Source organism: Oncorhynchus masou, unplaced genomic scaffold, assembly GCF_036934945.1.
Source record: "Oncorhynchus masou masou isolate Uvic2021 unplaced genomic scaffold, UVic_Omas_1.1 unplaced_scaffold_974, whole genome shotgun sequence".
Classification (NCBI taxonomy): domain Eukaryota; kingdom Metazoa; phylum Chordata; class Actinopteri; order Salmoniformes; family Salmonidae; genus Oncorhynchus; species Oncorhynchus masou.
Window position 1 is genome coordinate 162235 of NW_027016250.1, and position 27835 is coordinate 190069.

Here is a 27835-nt window from a genome sequence, read left to right on the forward strand (position 1 = left end):
TCACCACTGAAAAATCCACGATAATTGAGAATTTCAACAAGCATTTCTCTATGGCTGGCCATTTTTCCATCTGGCTACCCCAAACCCAGCCAACAGCTCTGTGCCCCCCCGCAGCAACTGGCCCAAGCCCCCCCCCCGCTTCTCCTTCACCCAAATCCAGACAGCTGATATTCTGAAAGAGCCTGGATCCCTACAAATCAGCTGGGCTAGACAATCTAGACTCTCTCTTCCTAAAATTATCCGCCATTGTTGCAACCCCTATTACTAGTCTGTTCAACCTCTCTTTCGTATCGTCTGAGATTCCCAAAGATTGAAAGCGGCAGCGGGCATCCCACTCTTCAAATGGGGAGACACTCTAGACCCAAACTGTTATAGATCTATATACATCCTACCCTGCCTTTCTAAAGTCTTCGAAAGCCAAGTGAACAAACAGATCACCGACCATTTCAAATCCCACCGTACCTTTCGCCGCTAAGCAATCCGGTTTCCGAGCTGGTCACAGATGCACCTCAGTCATGCTCAAGGTCCTAAACGATATCATAACTGCCATCGACAAAAGATAGTACTGTGCAGTCATCTTCATCGACCTGGTCAAGGCTTTCGACTCTGTCAATCACCACATTCATAATTTGCAAATAAATTCATTAAAAATCCTACAATGTGATTTCCTGGATTTTTTTCCCTCATTTTTTCTGTCATAGTTGAAGTGTACCTATGATGAAAATTACAGGCCTCTCTCATCTTTTAAGTGGGAGAACTTGCACAATTGGTGGCTGACTAAATACATTTTTGCCCCACTGTATATATCAATGATGTTGCTCTTGTTGTGGGTGATTCTTTGATCTACCTCTACGCAGATGACACCATTCTGTATACATCTGGCCCTTCTTTGGACACGGTGTTAACAAACCTCAAAACGAGCTTCAATGCCATACAACACTCCTTCGGTGGCCTACAACTGCTCTTAAATGCTGGTAAAACTAAATGCATGCTCTTCAACCTATTGCTGCTCGCACCTGCCCGCCCGTCCAGCATCCCTACTCTGGACGGTTCTGATTTAGAATATGTGGACAACTATAAATACCTGGGTGTCTGGCTAGACTGCAAACTCTCCTTCCAGACTCATATTAAGCATCTCCAATCCAAAATGAATTCTAGAATCGGCTTACTATTTCGCAACAAAGCCTCCTTCACTCATGCTGCCAAACATACCCCGTAAACCTGACTATCCTATCGTTCCTTGACTTAGGCAATGTAATTTACAAAATAGCCTCCAACACTCTACTCAGCAAATTAGATGTTGTCTATCACAGTGGCATCAATTTTGTCACCAAAGCCCCATATACTACCCACCACTGAGACCTGTATGCTCTCGTTGGCTGGCCCTCGCTACATATTCGTTTGCCAAACCCAATGGCTCCAGGTCATCTATAAGTCTTTGCTGGGTAAAGCTTCGCTTTATCTCAGCTCACTCGTCACCATAGCAACACCCAGGTATATTTCAATGGTCATCCCCAAAGCCAACACTTCTTTTGGCTGCCTTTCCTTCCAGTTCTCTGCTGCCAATGACTGGAATGAATTGCAAAAATCACTGAAGTTGGAGACTTATATCTCCCTCACTAACTTTAAGCATCAGCTAGGACCATGCCTCAGGACTACCTGGTATGATGATCCCCAGTCCACCTGGCCGTGCTGCTGCTCCAGTTTCAACTGTTCTGCCTGCAGCTATGAAACCCTGACCTGTTCACCGGACGTGCTACCTGTCCCAGACCTGCTGTTTTCAACTCTCTAGAGACAGCAGGAGCGGTAGAGATACTCTCAATGATCGGCTATGAAAAGCCAACTGACATTTACTCCTGAGGTGCTGACCTGTTGCACCCTCGACAACTACTGTGATTATTATTATTTGACCATGCTGGTCATTTATGAACATTTGAATATCTTGGCCATGTTCTGTTATAATTTCCACCCGGCACAGCCAGAAGAGGACTGGCCACCCCTCATAACCTGGTTCCTCTCTTGGTTTCTTCCTAGGTTTTGGCCTTTCTAGGGAGTGTGTGTGGGTGTGTCCTGTGTATGTGTGTATGTCCAGTGTATGTGTCCAGTGTGTGTGTGTGTGTGTCCAATGTGTGTGTGTGTGTGTGTCCAGTGTGTGTGTGTGTGTGTGTCCAATGTGTGTGTCCGATGTGTGTGTGTGTCCAGGATGTATTTTTGTGTGTCCAGTGTGTGTGTGTGTTTGTGTCTCCAGGTGTATGTGTCTCCAGGGTGTGTGTGTCCAGTGTGTGTGTGTGTGTGTGTGTGTCCAGTGTGTGTGTGTTGCATCTGAACCTTTCTCTCAGGGTTCAGGGTTACGGAAAGAGAGAGACAGAGAGTTACCATTGTTATTATTTACTGGAATAAACTGGACCAAACTGGTGTGTGTGTGATCAAACATAAAACACATGATTAGAGTGAAACATCATGTTGTGTTTGACACGGGGACCACCTGACACAGGGACACTGAGGAGTCATCACCCCAAACATTAAACCCTGGATAGAGGGGCTCAGTGAATTTGGTGTGGAATGTGTACAAGTGGGTCAGTGTGTCAGAGGAGACTCTGTAGAAGGACAGAGTGCCGGCTGGCCAGTCCAGATACACTCCTACTCTGTGGGAGCCGGAGGAGGGGACGTCTATGGTAGTGTTGTTATTATTGTGCCAGGCTACGTAACTGTTGTCATGGCAGTCCAGACTCCAGGACTTGTCATTGAATCCAATAATACAGTCATAACCACTTCCTCTCCTGCTGATTCCTTTATATGTCACTCCTATATTCGTCCCTCTCCCACTCCACTCTACCTCCCAGTAACAGCGCCCAGTCAGACCATCTCTACACAGCACCTGTCCACGGTACTCAAATCTCTCTGGGTGATCAGGATACGGCTGCTCCTCTCTCCTACGTGTCACCGTTCTGTTCTCCTCAGACAGAGATAGGAGTCTGTTTACTGTGTTTGGGTCCAGTGTGAGATCACAGGCATCTGATGGATGAAATCAGACACAATATTAGAAATCATCATCGTTCACATTAGAATGTTAACTCACTTTTCACAAATTAATTTAATGTAGATGTTTCTAGGTATCAAGTTAAGATAATTTGAGACTTGTTGAATGATTATATGTTATAGTGTATGGTAATATAAAACACACTTAATCACATACCATTCACACATGTATGAACACACACATTTCTATGTTTTTACATACATTTTTATTAAAGAGCACATAAAGAACATGTACCATACATACACAATGTATCTTTGCTGTCTTCACTAAGGAGCGTAGTTACATTCACATATTAAGGGTACATTTTGGCTGTATAGAGCAAATATTTCAAGAGTCTGAATAAGTACACAATTTGGACTAATCCACACAAAAAAACAACAGAAACAAACAAAAAGCCCATAAATGACATAGTAAGACCCGTATGATATGTCAGGAACTCTGACCAGACACCTTCATACCTGTGCTGTCTATGTTGCAAGATTGATGTAATTCTCTCCATGTCAGCAAGTTCCCCACATAGACCAAACCACATCTCTTTTGAGGGTGCATGTTAATTTTTCCAGCATTTTGTTACACATTTCCTTGCTGCTGCGAAAATATAATCTATCAATTTAAGTGGAGAGGATTGGAGTATATCCACAGGAACAATAGCTGGAAGGAGATGACATGGGTCTGGTTGAATAATAATACGTGTGATGTCCTGAATAACATGGAGAATTTCAGGCCAAAACGACTAGATTTTGAAACATTGCCAAAATATCTGTGATAAAGTACCTATTTGTCCACACTGCCTCCAACACGTGGCGGATATTCCGTTTTTCATTTTATTAAATCTATCAGGGCTCATAGAAAAGCAATGTAGTACTTTTGTAGTACTACATGTTCGGTTACATGTAGTGGCTTTATATAGTGATTTCCATATGTTCCCCCAGCTCTCCTCTGATATCTGAACCTGTAATTCAACCTGCCACGAGTTCCTAAGATTATCTAAAGATAATATTTGCATGTTAAGGATATTGTGATAATACATTGAAATGGTTCCAATGTTTTCCCCTTGATAAAGTGATTCAATCATCTCATCAATAGGCGTAATCATCTCAGTCACTTTTTGTAACAGTGAACTGCCTTACTTGAAGGTACCTATAAAATTGGTTTGGGATATAATGAATTTCTCCTGGATTTTTTAAATTATTAAACAATTGAGCCTTTGAATAGTTGAGAGACTCTATTAAGCCCCTCTTCCCAAACCCTAAATCCTTGGGACATAGTAGCAGGAAGAAAGGCTGGGTTGTGAAATATAGGCGCGTGTCTAGAAATGTCATTACTCAGTTTATATTGGCGTTGAACCTCCCTCCATGTCTTCAATGGAAGAGAAATAATTGGGTTTTGCTTAATCCTGTCAATAGAAATAGGGTCTGCTATAAAGAAAAGACCATGTAAAGGCATATCACAATATTGACTCTCAATTTCAAACCATGACAAATCCTTCGGTTGTTGAATCCATGATGCTATGTGATTAAGTTGCGCTGCCCAGTAATATGACTTCAGGTTAGAAGGGCCAAGCCCACACGATTCTTTGAACATCTGTAGTTTTTTATAACTAATACGAGCCTTTTTATTTTGCCAGAAAAATGTGCCTATTGCTGAATTTAGGCGAGTAAAGGTTTTAGCAGGGATTTTAACAGGAAGCATTGAAAACAGATAGAGCAGTCTAGGTAAGACATACATTTTCACTGAAGCAACCCGACCTGCTAGAGATATAGAGAGCGGCATCCAACGGTCTAGATCTTCAGTGATTTTACTAATCACAGGGGGAGTTCAAAGCATATACAGTGCCTTGCGAAAGTATTCGGCCCCCTTGAACTTTGCGACCTTTTGCCACATTTCAGGCTTCAAACATAAAGATATAAAACTGTATTGTTTTGTGAAGAATCAACAACAAGTGGGCCACAATCATGAAGTGGAACGACATTTATTGGATATTTCAAACTTTTTTAACAAATCAAAAACTGAAAAATTGGGCGTGCAAAATTATTCAGCCCCTTTACTTTCAGTGCAGCAAACTCTCTCCAGAAGTTCAGTGAGGATCTCTGAATGATCCAATGTTGACCTAAATGACTAATGATGATAAATACAATCCACCTGTGTGTAATCAAGTCTCCGTATAAATGCACCTGCACTGTGATAGTCTCAGAGGTCCGTTAAAAGAGCAGAGAGCATCATGAAGAACAAGGAACACACCAGGCAGGTCCGAGATACTGTTGTGAAGAAGTTTAAAGCCGGATTTGGATACAAAAAGATTTACCCAAGCTTTAAACATCCCAAGAAGCACTGTGCAAGCGATAATATTGAAATGGAAGGAGTATCAGACCACTGCAAATCTACCAAGACCTGGCCGTCCCTCTAAACTTTCAGCTCATACAAGGAGAAGACTGATCAGAGATGTAGCCAAAAGGCCCATGATCACTCTGGATGAACTGCAGAGATCTACAGCTGAGGTGGGAGACTCTGTCCATAGTACAACAATCAGTCGTATATTGCACAAATCTGGCCTTTATGGAAGAGTGGCAAGAAGAAAGCCATTTCTTAAAGATATCCATAAAAAGTGTCGTTTAAAGTTTGCCACAAGCCACCTGGGAGACACACCAAACATGTGGAAGAAGGTGCTCTGGTCAGATGAAACCAAAATGGAACTTTTTGGCAACAATGCAAAACGTTATGTTTGGCGTAAAAGCAACACAGCTCATCACCCTGAACACACCATCTCCACTGTCAAACATGGTGGTGGCAGCATCATGGTTTGGGCCTGCTTTTCTTCAGCAGGGACAGGGAAGATGGTTAAAATTGATGGGAAGATGGATGGAGCCAAATACAGGACCATTCTGGAAGAAAACCTGATGGAGTCTGCAAAAGACCTGAGACTGGGACGGAGATTTGTCTTCCAACAAGACAATGATCCAAAACATAAAGCAAAATCTACAATGGAATGGTTCAAAAATAAACATATCCAGGTGTTAGAATGGCCAAGTCAAAGTCCAGACCTGAATCCAATCGAGAATCTGTGGAAAGAACTGAAAACTGCTGTTCACAAATACTCTCCATCCAACCTCACTGAGCTCGAGCTGTTTTGCAAGGAGGAATGGGAAAAAATATCAGTCTCTTGATGTGCAAAACTGATAGAGACATACTCCAAGCGACTTACAGCTGTAATCGCAGCAAAAGGTGCTACAAAGTCTTAACTTAAGGGGCTGAATAATTTTGCATGCCCAATTTTTCAGTTTTTGATTTGTTAAAAAAGTTTGAAATAACCAATAAATGTCGTTCCACTTCATGATTGTGTCCCACTTGTTGTTGATTCTTCACAAAAAAATACAGTTTTATATCTTTATGTTTGAAGCCTGAAATGTGGCAAAAGGTCGCAAAGTTTAAGGGGCTGAATACTTTCGCAAGGCACTGTAGTTTCCCATAGTCTGATGTAATATTAACACCCAAGTAACGCATGCCTGTATCAGTCCACTTAAATTTGTAGTTGTCTTTGATACTTGAGGGTGCATCACCAAATGTCATCATAACAATAGTTTTTCCAACGTTAATTTTATAGCCTGATGTAGCACCATATTCACCTATTAATTTGAATATACTTGGAATCATTGTCTCAGCCTCTGTTATGTACAGGATGACATCGTCTGCACATAAAGATATTTTGTGTTCATTTGGCTCCACCTGAAGACCATGAATGTTTATGGCACTTCGAATAACTTCCGCCAGAGGTTCTATACTAAGTGGCAACAATCTCCTTGCCTCGTTGTAGCAAGAAGGAATGTGACATATTCCAATTAATTCTAACAGATGATTTGGGACATGAATATATCAGCTCTATCCATTTCAAAAAGCGCTTCCCAAAACCAAAACTTCTTTAATGTTGCTAAAAGAAAGACCCAGTCGACGCAGTCAAATGCCTTTTCAGTATAGAGAGATGGTGTCACAGTTTGTTTGAGTTGGGTCTAAGAGTAATTGATAATATTCAGAATACATCTTATATTCGATATTGAGTGACGTCATGTAATGAACCCGGTTCAATTATTTTTGTTAAAATCTTAGTAAGGATTTTAGAGTCACAATTTAGTATACTTACTGGTTTATGGGAACCACAGTCTCGTGGGTCTTTTCCTTGCTTCTTTAACATGGTGATGATTGCTTCACACCAAGTATCTGGATATTTATTGCACTCTATAACCTCATGAAGAACCCCTCTGATCAGCGGTATTAGTTCTTTCCTGCGGTATTAGTTCTTTCCTCACAGGGGAACCCATAAGGACCTGGACACTTCCCATTTTGCATGCTTCTGATGGCTGCTTCTATCTATGAGTCAGTAATGGGGGCGTCTATCATTTCATTATCTTCAAACGATAGCTCTGGCAGCTTCAAATGTGTGAGAAAGTCCTCCGGAGAGGAAACATCTTTAGGTTTCTTATATAGGGTCTCGTAGTACTCAGCAAACGTCTTATTTATTTCTTTGGGACAAGAAGTAACTTTGCCCTGCACCGTTCTGATATTGGGAAGACATCGTTCAGATGCATCCTTTTTAAGTTGCAGTGCAAGAACTTTCCCTGGTTTGTCTCCCTGAGTATAGTATTCATTTTGGGCAAATTGCATAGAACCCTCCGCTTTATAATTAAGAAGCATATTAAGCTTTCGATGCAGTCAACTGAATTAGAGTCCTGATCCTGTCACACCCTGACCATAGTTTGCTTTGTATGTTTCTATGGTTTGTTTGGTCAGGGTGTGAGCTGAGTGGGCATTCTATGTTTCATGTCTAGTTTGTCTAGTTCTATGTTTGGCCTGATATGGTTCTCAATCAGAGGCAGGTGTGAGTCATTGTCTCTGATTGGGAACCATATTTAGGTAGCCTGTTTGGTGTTGGGTTTTGTGGGTGATTGTTCCTGTTCCTGTGTTAGTTTGCACCAGTTTAGGCTGTTTCGGTTTTCACGTTATGTTTTTGTATTGATTCGTGTTCCTTTTTTCATTAAAACATGAATCTAAATAGCCACGCCGCATTTTGGTCCGACTCTCCTTCACATAAAGAAAACCGTTACAGATCCCCTTGTTTCTTATGTCTTTCTTCTAATTGGGAGGTTTCTCTCTCAATCTTCTCATGGTTTTGTATACATACTTTTTTTTGTAGCGATGAATAGGCTATGATTTGACCCCTAAGATAAGCTTTAGCACTCTCCCATAAAAGGGTTGGCTGATACAATGTTTTTGGAATTTAACTCAACAGAAGGTAAGGTCAGCTTGAATAACCTTTTGAAAATAATTTTCTCAAAGATGAGAAGCATTTAGCCTCCACCTGTATGTATCAGGTTGTTGATCTTTTAACTTTAGTTTCAGTGATACTGGACTATGATCTGAGATGGTGATGTTATTAATAATAGTGTGTTCTACCTGATGAGCTAAGGTCTGAGTGATAAGAAAAAAGTCTATCCTAGAGTAAGTGCCATGAGGATTTGAAAATAAAGCATCTTTTGTTGTTAGGTTTAACTTTCTCCTAATATCAATAAGCCCTTGTTCATCACAGTGAAATTGAACTACTCTCGACATGTTTAATGTGGGACCACTTGGTCATGACTTGTCCAAATGTGGAGATAATGTGCAATTAAAGTCACCTCCAACTACATAATGTGTATTTGAATGCTTAGCAATCTCTAAGAAATATATATTAATAAATTGTGGGGAATCATCATTTGGTGCATACAAATTAGCAAAAGTTAAATTTACGCCAAATAATAGGCCATGATCAATAACAAACCGACCCTCTGAATCAGTTACCTGAATTCTCAATGTAAAAGACAGACTCTTATTAACCAGTATACAAACACCATTTACTTTGAGGAGGAGTGAGAGGAGAAAAGGTCTGACCTAGCCATTCCTTTTTAAGCTTTTTGTGCCCCTCGTCTGATAAGTGGGTCTCCTCGAGGAGGGCAATGTCACGATCCATTGGTGTTAGCAGTGTCAATATTTTCCCCCGTTTAATCACATGGTTTAAGCGCTTTGCGTTATAAATCAAAATGTTAAGTAACTTTGTCAGCGTAAAGTGTCAATATAAAACACTACAGACCTTGATTTGAATTGCCCTTTTCCTTGAACCCATAACTGCAGACAGAAATGCTCCTTTGTTTTTTGTTTCAGTACAAAACACACAGTACAAAACACACAGGGAAACAAGAACATCAACACAAAAACAAGTGTCTCCACTAGAACAAAGGGAGCACGAACAGTGAAATTAAAAGAACACTTAAGACTGCCACATTCCTGGGTGGTAGATCTTGGTGGTGTGGTGTTCTTTAAACAAGGCGGGGTTCTTCACAAGACCCAGTAGCGGGGCAATTGTGGAAACTATATTATAGTATATCTTACCTAATATTTATCACTAGACAATTTTACTTCAGCGACCTATCAATTTAAAGAGTAGCCTGGATGCAAAAATAAATAAATAAAAAGAAACAAAAAAGTTGAGGAGCCCATAAACAGACCCGCATGGATGAGCCATTCCCTGCACTCCGTTATAAACTATGAAATATAGCTACATGGCCCATTAAATGTTTTCCCAACTCAAATAATATTAGGCAATAAGAAAACAGAATGCAAAAATCAAATAAATAATATAAGCATATGCAGGCAGGCTAACTGTCTGTCCCTCTAAACAGGTTGTCCTAAACAGTAAGGGTTAAATGCTGGAAATTCAACGTAATCCAAAAGCCTTGTATAATCAATAAAGAGTCAGCCCATGTTATGCTAAAATAACGTACATTTGGGTAGCCTATATGTAATTGCCATAACATAATGAGGAAAACAGGCTATTCACCAGATTAAATAATTATCTTATCATCCCAATAAACTAGGTAGGTCAAAGATTGATGAATTAGTCCAGCAATAAGATCCCAATTATGAGCATAAATCGTGGTAGTTTCCAGTCCTTAAGATTCAGTAGTCAATGTGGACTGGACAGTGTTCCGCGGTATATTTCGGCTACTTCTTAGGCCTTGTGTCCTTCTGTCGCTCACTCCTTCTGGGCCAAACAATTTACCACATAGTCGGCATATTTTTCTGGACCCTGTCCTCATATCTGGAAGGTGGTGTAATCCCAATGGAGCGCAGGAAGGACTCGACATCAGGTACAGAATCCAAGATGTTGGTCTTGCTCTCATGGGTGACGAACAGCTTCGCAGGGAACATCAGAGAGTATGTGATGTTTTTGGCTGCCAGTTTCTCTTGATACCGTCGTAATCTTTTCTCTTCCGCAACAGCTCTGCAGAACAGTCATTGAAGATAGATATGCGTTTGTCTTGGTAGAACAGTTCTCTCTTGGTTCTCGACAGCTGCATTATATCCTGTTTCGTTTTGAAGTTGAGAAGGTGCACAATGATAGCGCTGGGCCTCTGTGTCCTTCGCTCCGGGCCTGCTCTGGGCTGCAGGTGCGGTTCTATGGGCCCTCTCTATGACCAAAGGTGTAGCAGTAGCAATTTCCAAGATCTCCCTCAGCATTTTGTCCACAAATGGAGACATTTTCTGCCCCCTTTCAGCATTGATTTCGACCCCAAAGATGTGAATATTATTACGACGCGAAAACTTTTCCAACAAGTCTCCCTTCTTTTGCAACTCCTCGACCTGGCCCATCAGGTAGCTAATAGCCTGGTCTATTAACTTTTCGACATGTTCCTCATTCTTCTTTTCAATGTGGTCATCCGTTTATCATTTTTCTCTAGAGTAGCCTTCATGCCATCGATAGAGATTTGCATTTTGCTGAGTGAGTTGGCTGTTTCTCGTCTAAATAACTTCAGCTATGCCATGAGAGATGAACCTCCGCCATCACTGTTTCAGCCTCTACCACCTTGTGGAGTTGGGCTCGGTGAGCAATTTAAACACGGTGAATATAGCGGATTATCTTCTCTTTGATGCCGTCTTTCACTTGAATATTTATCCTTACTCATTGCCAGTCCGATTTAGAAGGTCAAATATGTATTTTTAACTCGGAAAGTTTAATTTAGACAAAAATTGTCACAGAGCTTGATCAGCACACAGCCTTTCCCCAGAAATCCATTCAGGAAGTCTGAACACACACATTTCTAATTTTACATGTCACACACACACAGACACAAACATTGTCAAAGTAGACTGACCAGACCATTTTATAAAGCAGAATCGGTCAAAGACAGACAATGAGGTATCAGATTTCAATTGCATTGAGTATACAGTCCACATCATATCTAATTTGATATTGAAACTAACATTTCAAATGTTTCATATGAGGTGATCTTTATAATGTAATATTTTATTTGAGGGTATTTTCAAACACACATTTGAAGTCAGAAGTTTACATACACCTTAGCCAAATATATTCAAACTCAAACTTCGATAGGAATGAGGTCAGGGCTTTGTGATGGCCACTCCATTACCTTGACTTTGTTGTCCTTAAGCCATTTGCCACAACTTTGGAAGTATGCTTGGAGTCATTGTCCATTTGGAAGACCCATTTGCGACCAAACTTTAACTTCCTGACTTATGTCTTGAGATATTGCTTCAATAGATTCACATCATTTTCCTTCCTCATGAAGCCATCTATCTTGTGAAGTGCACCAGTCCCTCCTGCAGCAAAGCACCCCCACAACATGACGCTGCCACCCCGTGCTTCAAGGTTGGGATGGTGTTCTTCGGCTTGCAAGCCTCCCCCTTTTTCCTCCAAACATAACGACAGTCATTATGGCCAAACAGTTCTATTTTTGTTTCATCAGACCAGAGGACATTTCTGCAAAAAGTATGATCTTTGTCACCATGTGTAGTTGCAAACCGTAGTCTGGCTTTTTTATTGGGTTTTGGAGCGGTGGCTTCTTCCTGAGCTGCCTTTCAGGTTATATCGATATAGGACTCGTTTTACTGTGGATATAGATACTTTTGTACCTGTTTCCTCCATCATCTTCACAAGGGCATTTGCTGTTGTTCTGGGATTGATCTGCACTTTTCACACCAAAGTACGTTCATCTCTAGGAGACAGAATGCGTCTCCTTCCTGAGCCGTATGACGGCTGCATGGTCCCATGGTGTTTATACTTGCCTACTATTGTTTGTACAGATGAAAGTGGTACCTTCAGGTATTTGTAAATTGTTCCCAAGGATGAACCAGACTTGTGGAGGTCTACAATTCTTTTCTGAGGTCTTGGCTAATTTATTTAGATTTTCCCATGATGCCAAGCAAAGAGGCACTGAGTTTGAAGATAGGCCTTGAAATACAGTGCCTTGCGAAAGTATTCGGCCCCCTTGAACTTTGCGACCTTTTGCCACATTTCAGGCTTCAAACATAAAGATATACAACTGTATTTTTTTGTGAAGAATCAACAACAAGTGGGACACAATCATGAAGTGGAACGACATTTATTGGATATTTCAAACTTTTTTAACAAATCAAAAACTGAAAAATTGGGCGTGCAAAATTATTCAGCCCCCTTAAGTTAATACTTTGTAGCGCCACCTTTTGCTGCGATTACAGCTGTAAGTCGCTTGGGGTATGTCTCTATCAGTTTTGCACATCGAGAGACTGAAATCTTTTCCCATTCCTCCTTGCAAAACAGCTCGAGCTCAGTGAGGTTGGATGGAGAGCATTTGTGAACAGCAGTTTTCAGTTCTTTCCACAGATTCTCGATTGGATTCAGGTCTGGACATTGACTTGGCCATTCTAACACCTGGATATGTTTATTTTTGAACCATTCCATTGTAGATTTTGCTTTATGTTTTGGATCATTGTCTTGTTGGAAGACAAATCTCCGTCCCAGTCTCAGGTCTTTTGCAGACTCCATCAGGTTTTCTTCCAGAATGGTCCTGTATTTGGCTCCATCCATCTTCCCATCAATTTTAACCATCTTCCCTGTCCCTGCTGAAGAAAAGCAGGCCCAAACCATGATGCTGCCACCACCATGTTTAACAGTGGAGATGGTGTGTTCAGGGTGATGAGCTGTGTTGCTTTTACGCCAAACATAACGTTTTGCATTGTTGCCAAAAAGTTCAATTTTGGTTTCATCTGACCAGAGCACCTTCTTCCACATGTTTGGTGTGTCTCCCAGGTGGCTTGTGGCAAACTTTAAACGACACTTTTATGGATATCTTTAAGAAATGGCTTTCTTCTTGCCACTCTTCCATAAAGGCCAGATTTGTGCAATATACGACTGATTGTTGTCCTATGGACAGAGTCTCCCACCTCAGCTGTAGATCTCTGCAGTTCATCCAGAGTGATCATGGGCCTCTTGGCTGCATCTCTGATCAGTCTTCTCCTTGTATGTGCTGACAGTTTAGAGGGACGGCCAGGTCTTGGTAGATTTGCAGTGGTCTGATACTCCTTCCATTTCAATATTATCGCTTGCACAGTGCTCCTTGGGATGTTTAAAGCTTGGGAAATCTTTTTGTATCCAAATCCGGCTTTAAACTTCTTCACAACAGTATCTCTGACCTGCCTGGTGTGTTCCTTGTTCTTCATGATGCTCTCTGCGCTTTTAAAGGACCTCTGAGACTATCACAGTGCAGGTGCATTTATACGGAGACTTGATTACACACAGGTGGATTGTATTTATCATCATTAGTCATTTAGGTCAACATTGGATCATTCAGAGATCCTCACTGAACTTCTGGAGAGAGTTTGCTGCACTGAAAGTAAAGGGGCTGAATAATTTTGCACGCCCAATTTTTCAGTTTTTTATTTGTTAAAAAGTTTGAAATATCCAATAAATGTCGTTCCACTTGATGATTGTGTCCCACTTGTTGTTGATTCTTCACAAAAAAATACAGTTTTATATCTTTATGTTTCAAGCCTGAAATGTGGCAAATGGTCGCAAATTTCAAGGGGCCGAATACTTTCGCAAGGCACTGTACATCCACTGGTAGACCTCCAAGTGACTCAAATGATGTCAATTTGCCCATCAGAAGCTTCTGAAGACATGACATAATTTTATGGAATATTCCAAGCTGTTTAAAAGCACAGTCAACTTAGTGTATGTGAACTTCTGACCCACTGGAATTGTGATACAGTGAATTATAAGTGAAATAATCTGTCTGTAAACAACTCTTGGAAAAGTTACTTGTATCATGCATGAAGTAGATATCCTAACCGAATTGCCAAAACTATAGTTTGTTAACAAGAAATTTGTGGAGCGGTTGAAAAACTAGTTTTAATGACTCCAGCCTAAGTGTATGTAAACTTCCGACTTCAACTGTATATTTTTCACATTTCAGAATGAAAGCACTATATTTATCTAGTCCCCCATTTCAAGAAGTCATACGTATTCTGACCAATTCACCTATAGTGTATTAAAGTAGTCAAAAGTTTAGTGCTTGGTCCCAAACTCATTGGTAGCTTTTGCAGTTTGTTTTGGTTGTGTTTTGGGTTATGTTTTGCCCAATAGTAACTGAACAGTGGATGACAACTGGATTAATCTTCTAAGTGAGTAGGTAACATGTTTAAAAACAATACTTATCCTGCTGATGGCATGATTAAGAAAGATCATGAATGAATCATGAAAAACTATGATTGAGAAAGTTACAGAGGCTTCCATGTTGTCCCTGATATCTGCTTCCGTAGAACTACAGGATATATTTAATATGACCAAGTAAGTAATGATGGTGGTCTTTGACTATGACTTAACATGAATTAAGACTTATTCTTAGTCATATTCTTCACAGCAGTCAACACTTACATTTTTAAGTCCAGGATTCATTGTGTACTTTCCACTATGTTCCACACTGTAGCAGTAAACAGAAGAACAGACAGACATTGATTGATATACATGAACTCACACACAGAGGTAAGAATGTTTGTCTTAACTAGCCTGATAACTCACACATGTCTGATATTAACATTAACCCTCTACATACTTGAGTTTCTCCAGTCTGCAGTGTGGATCCTCCAGTCCAGCAGAGAGCAGTCTGACTCCTGAGTCTCCTGGGTGATTGTAGCTCAGGTCCAGCTCTCTCAGGTGTGAGGGGTTTGACCTCAGAGCTGAGACCAGAGAAGCACAGCCTTCCTGTGTGACTAGACAGCCTGACAGCCTGCAAAGATTAAAATAATTTAAATGTCACACTGCTATTCTTTGTTGGTGAAAATAGTGGCAGTATATTTTTTTAACATATTCAGATGTCCTGAAACGTGTCATTTCTTTTTCTTTATTAATGTATCATTAGAAATGACAAGTGATCAATGTATTGCTTGTAGATAGAAACATATATAGCAGAAATATTGGAGTAGACTGACCAGACCATTATACAAAGGAGAATCAGTCAAAAGACAGACAGTGAGGTATCAGATTTGGATTGTATTGGGTATACAGTCCACAGCATATCTATTTTGACATAAAAGCTAACATTGTAACTGTTTCATATGAGGTGACAGTATATAATGTCATATTTTATTTGAGGGTACTTTCATACATATCTGTTTCACGTTTCAAAATGAAAGCACTTTATGTATCTAGCCCACCCATTTGAAGAAGTCTTTGAAGTATTCTGACCAATTCACGTATAGTGTAGAGTCAAAAGTTTAGTATTTGGTCCCAAACTCATTGGTTGCATTTGCAGTTTGTTTTGGTTGTGTTTTGGGTTATGTTTTTCCCAATAGAAACTGAATAGTGGATGATGACAGGATTAATCTTCAGTCTAAGTGAGTAGATAACATGTTTCTAAACATTACTTAATTAATCCTAATGATGACATGATTAAGAAAAATTATGAATGAATCATGAATAATAATGAGTGAGAAAGTTACATAGGTTACAACAAGACAGCTAACCTCTCAACATTACCAATAACAGAGGGGGTATGATCTTTGTGCCTCTGTAACTTTCTCATTCATCATCATTCACAATTCATTCATGATTATTCCTAATCATGGTAGTATCCACATGAATGTAGAAGTGTTCAGAAACATATTCTATTCTTACTTACAATACAAGTGACTGCAAAATGACGCAGGACATTACTCACCATTCAGTTACTATAAGGAAAAACATTATCCAAAACACAACCAAAACAAACTGCAAATACATTCAAAAAGTTTGTGGAGTCACAAGCTTAATGTAATCACTGCAGGTAAGGAATATGGGACCAAATACTAAACTTATGACTACTTTAATACAATATACACTGGGGCAAAAAAGTATTTAGTCAGCCACCAATTGTGCAAGTTCTCCCACTTAAAAAGATGAGAGAGGCCTGTAATTTTCATCATAGGTACACACAACATTCTATCTCAAATCCAAAATGGTGGAGCATAACGCCAAATTTAATACCGTAAGCTTCACTGTCCAAACACATATGGTGTGGACTATGTGTGCCTGGTAAACACATGTGGATCTGTTGAACAGTTATCATTTGTTGACCAACTACAGGAATACTGACCTCAGAGTCTCCAGTTTACAGTGGGCATTCCTCAGTCCAGCAGAGAGCAGCTTCACTCCTGAATCCTTCAGGTCATTGTTACACAAATCCAGCTCACTCAGGTGTGAGGGGTTTGACCTCAGAGCTGAGACCAGAGAAGCACAGCCTTCCTCTGTGACTTGACAGCATGACATTCTGCAAAGGGTCAAATTATTTTAAAACCACACTGCTATTCTTTGGTGGTGAAAATAGTGGCAGAATATTTTTTCAACATATTCAGATATATCTTTGTCCTGAAACCTGCGATATATATTCATAAAATAATGTATCACTATTTGTAATGACCAATTATCAAAGTATTGCTTGTAGATAGATAAATATATTGTAGAAATATTTGAGTAGACTGTGTCATGACTCTCTCCTTGGTGAGGTCAAAGGTATCAGATCAGCTTGGAAAAGTGGCTGACAGATACCCAGACCCCCACTCTCTCTCCCACAGGAGAAGAGAGGGGGGAGTTGGGCCGATCATAAATAGTTTGCAGAAACTCTCCCTCTGGCTCTCTAGTATGGGAAGACTGAAATATCTCTGTTTCAGAGACTTTTGCCGCCAAAACCTTTTTCTCCAAGAGAATGAACTTTAGAACAATAGTCATAAAATAGGAATGTTAAGAATGATCTGGGGGGTCTAAAGAATAATCCTGCCACATTGTTTATTATTTTGTGATGCCATTAACTTTTTATGGCAGTATTGAGTAGTTTGGATGAAAATGTGCCCATTGTAAACGGCCAACTCCTCAGTCTCAGTTACTAATATATGCATATTATTAGTAGTATTGGATAGAAAACACTCTAAAGTTTCCAAAACTGTCAAAATATTGTCTGTGAGTATAACATAACTGATATTGCAGGCGAAAACCTGAGGAAAATCAAAACAGGAAGTGGCTTCTATTTTGAAAACTCCATGTTCCATAGCCTCCCTTTGCTGGATTTTTCCTATTGCTTCCTCAAGGTGTCAACAGTCTTCAGACATAGTTTCAGGCTTTTATTTTGAAAAAATGAGCCAGAACGATAACATCGCGTCAAGTGGTCACATGAGTTTTGCTCGCGCAACAGAATTTGGACAGCCATTGTTTTCCCTCTCCTACTGTGAAAGACATTTGCGGTTGATATATTATCGATTATATATTTTAAAAACAACCTGAGGATTGATTATAAAAAACCTTTGACATGTTTCTGTGGACATTATGGAAACTATTTGGAATTTTGTGACCAGTCTTTCCTGTGGATTTCTGAACATAACGCGACAAATAAACGGTATCTTGGATTAAAAAATCATCTTTATGGAACAAACAGAATATTTTTTGTGTAACAGGAGTCTCGTGAGTGAAAACATCTGAAGATCATCAAAGGTAAACGATGAATTTGATTGCTTTTCTGATTTTCGTGACCAAGTTTCCTGATGCTAAGTGTACTTAATGTTTTGTAGTGCGATCGATAAACTTACACAAACGCTTGGATTGCTTTCGCTGAAAAGCATCATTTCAAAATCTGACACGACAGGTGGATTAACAAAAGGCTAAGCTGTGTTTTCCTATATTGTACTTGTGATTTCATGAATATAAATATTTGTAGTAATATTTATTGAATGTAGCGCTATGCTATTCAGCGGTTGTTGATGACACTTATCCCGATATCGGGATTGCAGCCATAACAAGTTAAGGACAGTATAACAAAGTAACTGTATCTTTGAAAGTGTGTCAAGTTTACATCTAAATGTTGTATAGAATATATGATTAAGTATGATAATTACTCAATCTCTACACAAGAAGAAGAAACTCACTAGACTCTACCAGTCTGCAGCTGTATATGTAAAGTAGTCTAGAACTTGCCTAAAGACACAAGGTGGGAAAGAGGAATCCCCTCTTTGACCACCGTTGGTACATCTGAAGTATCTATCTAACAACCACTCCACTACCAAAGAAGAAGGACATTGTGACCTCTGGTGGACAACCAGAGCCTTACATCAAGCCACTACCCATAGATAAAGCACTTTATCTATCTAGTCCCCCCATTTTAAGGATTCATAAGTATACAGACCAATTTTTTATTTTTTTTAAACTTTATTTAACTAGGCAAGTCAGTTAAGAACAAATTCCTATTTTCAATGACAGCCTAGGAACAGTGGGTTAACTGCCTAGTTCAGGGGCAGAACAACATAGTTTTACCATGTCAGCTCGGGATTTGATCTTCCAAACTTTCTGTTACTTGTCCAACACTCGAACCACGAGGCTACCTGCCGCCCCAACTCACTTATAGTGTATTAACATCTTTCGGAACAGTGGGACGCTAGGTAGTCCCACCTCAACAACATCGGGTGAAATTGCAGAATTTACTATAAATATTTAACTTTCATAAAATCACAAGTGCAATAAGTCAAAATAAAGCTTAACTTGTTGTTAATCCAGCCGCTGTGTCAGATTTCAAAAAGGCTTTACGGCGAAAGCAAACCTTTCGATTATCTGAGGACAGCGCTCAGTAGACAAAACATTACATACAGTTACCAGCCAAGTAGACTAGTCACGAAAGTCAGAAATAGCAATACAATTAATCACTTTCCTTTGATGATTTTCACATGGATGCACTCACAAGACTCCCAGTTACACAATAAATGTTTGTTTTGATCGATAAAGTCCCTCTTTATATCCAAAAACATAAAAAATTCTACAACGTGATTTTCTGGATTTTTTTTCTCATTTTGTCTGTCATAGTTGAAGTGTACCTATGATGCAAATTACAGGTCTCTCTCTCATCTTTTTAAGTGGGAGAACTTGAACAATTGGTGGCTGACTAAATAATTTTTTGCCCCACTGTATCACTTGTTGACCAACTACAGGAATACTGACCTCAGAGTCTCCAGTTTACAGTGGGCATTCACCAGTCCAGCAGAGAGCAGCTTCACTCCTGAATCCTTCAGGTCATTGTTACTCAGATCCAACTCTCTCAGGTGTGAGAGGTTTGAGCTGAGAACTGAGGCCAACACTTCACAGGATGTGTCTGTGAGTTTACAGCCAGCGAGTCTGCCAACACAGAAAAAATACATGACGGACTGGTTGTATTAAAATGTTACGCTTAGCTTTCCCTGCTCACACTGTTACCCATGCACAAATAATGTGTACGTCGTGCATACATGGCTCAATCATCTAACTTTTAATGATCAGTTTGAGTTATAGTTTGTGAAGAATTTTCAGCTGATAGAAAGTTTAGTCAGCCGATGAAAATACCGTTGTTCCTACATACAGTAAAGTTGGTCCGAGGGTTAGTCACATGAGTACTTACAGATCCACTCAGACAATGAAAACACTGCTATAACGTATTTTGGTGTGCAAAATTTACATGAATACTTACAGAGCTTTCCTGCAGCCTCTCACAGCTGGGACCAGTCTCCTACGACCCTCCTCTGATGTCTTGTAATCCTTCAGGTCAAACACATCCAGAACCTCCTCTGATATCTGCAGCATGTAGGCCAGTGCTGAGCAGTGGGCAAGGGAGAGGTTTTTGGATCTCTTCTCTGACCTCAAGTACACTTGAATTTCCTCCTGTAATGAATGGTCTTTCATCTCTATCAGACAGTGGAAGAGATTGATGCACCTCTCAGGGAGACGTTCTTCCTCTGCATCACCTTAAGGGATCGGATCGTTTTCTTGACGCTCTCTGGACTGCTTTCTGTCTGTGTCACCAGACCTCGTAGGAGTTTCTGATTGGACTCCAGTGACATGCCATGAAGGAAGCGGACAAAAAGGTCCAGGTGTCCATTCTTACTCTCCAAGGCTTTATCCACGGTACTCTTCAGCAGCTCATCCAAGGTTAGCTCTTCAGACGCAGCTCCAGACGTTCTCTTGAGGAAGGGCTTCAGTGCATCCATGAACTTGGTTGTGTAACAATGGTACATGTAGATAGCTGAGAGAAACTCCTGAATGCTCAGATGAACAAAGCAGTACACCACTCTCTGAAATAACACAGACTCTTCGTTAAAGATTTGTGTGCACACTCCTGAGTACACTGAGGCTTCTTTGACATCAATGCCATACTCTTTCAGGTCTTCTTCATAGAACATGAGATTACCCTTCTCCAGATTTTCAAACGCTAGCTTCCCCAGCTTCAGAATAATCTCCTTATCTGACTCCATGAACTCCTCTTGATCCATGCCATCTCTTCCATGATACTTCTGGTTCTTCAGGCTAATCTGAATGAGAAGGTAGTGTATGGACATCTCAGTCAGAGTCGTGGGCATCTCTCTCCTTTTGTCTGTACTCAACATGTGTTCAAGGACTATTGCAGAAATCCAACAGAACACTGGCATGTGGCACATGATGTGGAGGCTCCTTGATGTCTTTATGTGTGAGATGATTCTGCTGGCGAGGTTCTCATCACTGAATCTCTTCCTAAAGTACTCCTCCTTCTGTGGGTCATTGAACCCTCGTACCTCTGTCAGCCGGTCAACACACTCAGGGGGATCTGATTGGTTGCTGCAGGTCGGGAAGTTATCCAAAGGAGAGCAGAGGGAAGTAGATTCCCTTGATGAGGTTTGTTAGCAGAACATCAACAGATGATGTCTGTGTGACATCGGGCACCATTTCGTTGTTCTGGAAATCCAATGGAAGTCTGCTTTCATCCAAACCATCAAAGATGAACATAACTTTATAGGCATGGAGTTTCTTTGCATTGGCTATGTCTAGTTCTGTGTGGAAGTCATTTAAAAGTCTGAGAAGAGTGTACTGCCGATCTTTGATCAAGTTCAGCTCCCGGAAAGGAAACACAAATATGACATCCATATCTTGGTTTGCCTTCCCTTCAGCCCAGTCTAGGATGAACTTCTGCACAGAGACTGTTTTTCCGATGCCAGCGATACCCTTCGTCAGCACAGTTCTGATGCTTCTCTCCTGGCCAGGTAAGGGTTTAAATATGTCATTGCAGTGGATTGCTGTGTCATGTGAGGTTGGTGTCCTGGATGCTGTCTCTAGCTGCCACACCTCATGTTCATTGTTAACCCCTTCACTCTCTCCTTCTGTGATGTAGAGCTCTGTGTAAATCCTGTTGAGGGGAGTTTGATTCCCTGCTTTGTCGATGGTTTCTATCACACATTCATACCTCCTTGTCAGACTGTCTTTATGGTTTACTATGGCTCTCTGTAGGCCGTCATCCACTACAAGGGAAGTGTAAAAAGGATGTGTATCAGACACATTCATTGACAGGATGAAAAATGGGCCTTCCACAACTACAGTAACTTATATTATCTCATATTATTGCAGTTAACTACATTTAATCATATTGAGGTATTGACTTAGCACACATGTGCAAGTGGTCTGTCTTGCATCATTGGGTTCACTCAGTTTCTGTAGTACAGGAAGTGTTCTGGATCTCTTTCTACACTGAGGACAGTCATAGTCTCCTGAAGGAGCAGGTCTCTCCCAGTATCTGGTGATGCACTGTCTGCAGAACCTGTGTCCACAGGAGATAGAGACTGGATCCCTCTGCACCTGCTGACACACTGCACACCTGGACTGATCTTGAACAGAGTAGACCATCCACTACAGAGATAAAGGAGAGAGAGAGAGAGAGAGAGAGAGAGAGAGAGAGACTTGTACATATTAATTTAAAAACTTCTTAGGGATCAAATCCGGTTAACGGGATCGATGTGTCAACATCCGGTGGAATGGCAGAGCGCCAAATTCAAATGTAATTATTTGAAATATTTAACTTTATCTGGCCCCCGTCTTCATCTGGCCATTGGTAAGTTAAATAGTTGCCAAAATATTTTTGCAAATATGCAGCTACTGTTATAAACTATCGGGACGTTAGTTATTGATTAAATATTAATGTAACTATCTTGCCTAGCATTGCTGGCCAATTGTTGGATTCATAACTAGAGTGTTCATCACATTAATTGAAATATATTTATTTTACTGTAAATAATGTATGTAGATCAATCAATTAAATCACAATTACTGTAATTAAACGATAATGGAAAATGGTTGATACAAATTTCATGTAATATTTGTGTTATGTACTTATTATTCATAATCTAGTGGTTTACTTTTTGGTTCTCGTTTCTATTCTGCCATTTGAATATTTGAAAAAAACTGAGTTAATTTAGTCAATTGTTTTGTTGGTATTTTTACAGAGATAAGTGTTAAAGATCCCAGGATTGACCAGTTGCTGTCTGCAAGAGAGTAGTCAGCGCCTTTTCTATGGCCTGGAAAAAGAAAAAAGCTATGAAAACTGCACAAACTGAACTTGACTTGCCTGACCACTTACTTGTCACTGAAACTCCAACCAGGTGGGGCTCACGCCAGAAGATGATCCAGAGTGCTTGAACATGAGAAGGCCATAACTCAGGTCCTGGCTGCAGACAAGAAAACCAGGCACTGTGTGCCTACATGGCAGGACATACAAGTCCTTGAGTCAATCAACAAAGCCCTGGCTCCCCTGCAGGAGTTCACTGACGCCTTGTCCGGAGAAGATTATGTAAGTGTCTCCTATCTGAAGCCTGTACTCCAGCTGTTCAACATCACTGTATTGACTCTGGAAGAAGATGACCCACCCCTAACAAAGGACATCAAGAGGACCCTTCTTGATTATCTGAACGAAAAGTACTCAGATCCTACCACAGATGACCTGTTGGACATAGCGTCCTTCCTAGACCCACGCTTTAAGATCATATACATCAAGAGCAACAGGGTGGACTACATAAAGACAAGAGCAGCAGCAGACCTTCATAGACTGCTGACAGAGCAGGTGCCATCCATCAGAGTTACAGATAAATCACAGTCAGGAGCAGGAGGAGCAGAAGCACCACGCCCAGTGGAACCAAAGAAGATTAAGAAGACGCTTGGAAGCTTTTTCAAAAGGACAAACAAGCACCAGCAGCTTCCTTGTCTGACAGAGGGGCGATTGAAGCTGAGCTGAATAGCTACCTGCAGACTGTTGATGCTGACAGTGAGGCAGATCCTGGAGTGGTGGAGAGTCCATGAAGAGAACTTCCCAAGTGAACAAACTGGCCAAGAAATACATGTGCATTCCTGCCACTAGTTCACCTTCCGAAAGGGCCTTCAGCACTGGTGGCAATGTGGTGACATGCCACAGATTTCCTTGACCATTACCTGCTAAACCTATATGATTGTCGGTTCTATACTTGGTTAAATGAAAGTGGGACATTTTTGTAGTTCTTAAGCCTAAGCCCCTATTTGAAGCTGTGATTTTGCCCAGATTGACTTGAATATTTACATTATTTTGTTGCAATTCTTGAAGTTATTCTGTTTGGTACCATTCAGCAGCCTTTGCAATTTGCACATCATGTGAAATAGTTGAATTTATTTGTATGTTATTTATTTTCAATGTGGTGCCGTAACATTCCACAGCGCAGCGCTGAAGCCATAGACAGTGGATAGGCTTGTTTTCCTTGACCAGAACTTTCACACTGTGAATATGTTCATTTTCTTTTTGCCGAGTTATTTATTAGTATTCCTATGTTTAATAAAGTTGAACCAATAGCACTACTTTTATTCACTGTCAGTGTTGTTTAATGCTGCTGCACAAAAATCAGAACGGATTAAGCTAAAATGATATGTAAGCCACATCGCCCAGTCCTAGTTCCTCCTTTGGTAAATACGCAAATGTATTTTTGTTCAGTCTGCATATATACAGAAAATATATGTTAATAATGGTTGAAAGTTACTCCAAATGGATTGTGATATGTGTATTGCTGTTGTTTTTGTTCTTATCTTTGTTTCTATACAAATATCACCAGATTGGGTCTGCTGTATTGTTGGGTTTTCTCCTAAGGGCTAACACTCTAACTCCCAGACCCACTAACTCTGTGGTGAGGTCACCAGTATTATAAGGAGTATAAACCAACTTGGAAAATGGTTTCAACTGTGTGTTGTTATGCTCATTGACATTTGTCTTAGAGATTATGATGTTAAGAAAATTGGGAATGTAATAATTTGTCATACGGTGAATGGATGGTCTAGATTTCCAGATTCAGAAGTGTCTTAAACTGTTGTTTTGCTCTGTCCTCTCTCAAGTTTAATTCAAAGGGGACCACAGATGGTGTCTTGATGCATGGAAGGGATCATTTGACCATGAACAGTGTGTGAACCTAAAAACCCTCCCTAACCGGCTGAAGAAAGAGCGACAAAGGCGTTCAATACGAACATGCTTTTTAACTCTCCTACCTGTGACCTGAGTCTGAGCCATCAACCAGGGTATGAGCCGGCAGATGTACACCACGAGTCCTGAGACCGCGCATGTGAAGTGAGCATGGAGAGAGAGAGATCATGTTCAAACTCATCTCATGCTGCTGGTGTACTGGTGGGAAAATGGACCAGATAGAATGGACTGTAAAGAATGGTGGTGGAGGCTCAGGTGAGAGACTCATGTACTTGGGAAAAACTGATTAATTTATTTCGATATTGATATCATGACATTATCAAGGGCCATCAACTGTGACAGGCATGAGTTACATGTGTAGTTGGGAAGATGAACTGTAACGCTATCTGAAGAAGAACCAATGAAGACATGCTAGAAGGTGCCGGGAGAAGGGGGATGGTCAACCGTGCCCATAAATGTTTAGTTGGGGTATTAGGTTGATTGCGGAGGTCTGCACACTGCGATATTCATAGTAATTTAGACTAAGAATGCACTGAGATACAAATCTTTCATTACCATGCCACTCGCGACAGGAAAACAGGGACAAATGGGGGTTGTAATAAGAAGAGTAATATCTGGTCCTGTTTATAAATGTACATTCTAACCGTGGTGATGTGGGCCAGGTTGAGGGGCTTGAAATCTAGTGATGGACTCAATGTAAAGCACTAAGGACTATCATTCTAAATTTGGGTTGGATAATTTATGAAATGTTTTAATTATGATTCGGAAAGGTGTCACGACTTCCACCGAAGTCGGCTCCTCTCCTTGTTTGGGTGGCGTTCGGCGATCGACGTCACCGGGTTTCTAGCCATCGCCGCTCCATTTTTCACATTTCCATTTGTTTTGCCTTGTTCCATACACACATGGTATTCATTCCCTAATCACACTGCATGTATTCAGTCCTCTGTTCTCCTCCATGTCTTTGTGTGATATTTTTTATGTTATGTGGGTATTGTCACGCGCCAGACTTTTGTTCATGTTTTGGGCACGTTTATGTTCTTACGTGCTTTCGTTTTGGACCGGAATAAAAGTGCGCCTGTTAACTACACTCTGCTCTCCTGCACCTGACATCCCATATACACCCGTAACAGAATATCACACCCAACCATGGAGTCAGCAGGAGCAGGTACCCGGTTAGAGGAGTTGAGGAGCGCGCGTCCAGGAACATTCTGCTATGTTACATCATCTTGGTACCATGATGGATCACGTTGTCCAGATTATGGACCGCTGGGAGAGATAGGAAGTCTTACCTCTACCTGTCCCGCCCGGAGCCAGTCCCAGTGGGATGCGTCTCTCCCATCCCAGGGGGTATGAAGGGACGGCAGCACAGTGCCAGGGATTCCTGTTACAACTGAACCTCTACCTGGCCACTGTGCAAAGGCATTCAATAACGCCGGAGAGGGAAAGAGTGTCTGCCCTTGTCTCATGCCTCTCGTGGAGAGCTTTGGAGTGGGCAAACGCTGTGTGGGGTGAAGGAGACACGGCGTTGGACCACTTCGAGGAGTTCACCCGTCGCTTCTGGGCCGTCTTCGACCATCCGCCCGAAGGTCGAGCGGCGGGGGAACGGCTCATCCATTTGAGGCAGGGGACAGGGAGCGCCGAGGAATTCACCCTGGAATTCCGGACCTTGGCCGCCGGAGCAGGCTGGAACGACAGGGCCCTCATCAACCACAGGACGTCCGACATGAGCTGGCCTGCAGGGATGCCACCATCTCCTTTGACCAACTGGTGGATTTGTCCATCCGTTTGGATAACCGGTTGGTCACCCGCGCATGTCCAGAGGGGCTCTGTCAGTGCCATCTTCCAGCACCCCTGGTCTGGTGCCCATGGATTTGGGAGGGGCTGAGCGTAGGAAGGTGCAGGAGGGGCCATCACGTGCATCATTTGTGGCAGCAGAGGGAAAACTGCTGGTCGGTGCCGTGTCGATCCTCTGGGAGTCGAGGCAAGAGGCAGGGCCCTCTGGCGTCACCCGAGGTGAGTCTGCACCACACTCATCCAGAGTCCTCTGTTGACCACCTGTTTGCACCTGTTTGTTTCCTGAGTTTTCCACGCATTCCCAGCATAAGGAGCTCGTCAATTCAGGCGTAGCTGGGAATTTTATCAACAGAGTGTTACCTCTTAGTTTGGGAATCCCCATTATTCCTGTACTTAGACCTTTCCCAGTTCACGATCTGGATAGTCAACCATTAGGGTCCGGGCTAATCAGGGAAGCCACCATCTCCCTGGCCATGGAGAACCAGGGGGTCCCGGGGAGAAAATGAGTCTCTTCCTCATAGACTGTCCTGCGTTTCCCGTGGTACTGGCTCACCATAACCACACTATTTCCTGGCAACAGAGGGCTCTACGTTGGTGCTAACACGGTGGAAAGTCCAGACCTGCTCTCCACCGTGAGCATCCCCAGAATATGCCTATTTGTCTCTCTCCTTCTGTAAAAGAAGGCGACTCAATGGAGGAAAACTCCGCCTCCCTGCGGACCTGGCATCCTTTCACTCCCTCCTCTCTACATTTTCCTCCTCTGTCTCTGCTGCTAAAGCCACTCTCTACCACTCTAAATTCCAAGCATCTGCCTCTAACCCTAGGAAGCTCTTTGCCACCTTCTCCTCCCTCCTGAATCCTCCTCCCCCCCTCCTCCCTCTCTGCAGATGACTTCGTCAACCATTTTGAAAAGAAGGTCGACGACATCCGATCCTCGTTTGCTAAGTCAAACGACACCGCTGGTTCTGCTCACACTGCCCTACCCTGTGCTCTGACCTCTTTCTCCCTCTCTCTCCAGATGAAATCTCGCTCCTTGTGACGGCCGGCCGCCCAACAACCTGCCCGCTTGACCCTATCCCCTCCTCTCTTCTCCAGACCATTTCCGGAGACCTTCTCCCTTACCTCACCTCGCTCATCAACTCATCCCTGACCGCTGGCTACGTCCCTTCCGTCTTCAAGAGAGCGAGAGTTGCACCCCTTCTGAAAAAACCTACACTCGATCCCTCCGATGTCAACAACTACAGACCAGTATCCCTTCTTTCTTTTCTCTCCAAAACTCTTGAACGTGCCGTCCTTGGTCAGCTCTCCCGCTATCTCTCTCAGAATGACCTTCTTGATCCAAATCAGTCAGGTTTCAAGACTAGTCATTCAACTGAGACTGCTCTTCTCTGTATCACGGAGGCGCTCCGCACTGCTAAAG

General features: G+C 41.6%; 1 pseudogene; it reads right to left on the minus strand.

The window, feature by feature from the left end:
* Positions 1-147: 147 nt before the first annotated feature.
* On the minus strand, positions 148-27256 carry LOC135538512 (NLR family CARD domain-containing protein 3-like; annotated as a pseudogene).
* Between the last annotated feature and the right edge of the window lie 579 nt (positions 27257-27835).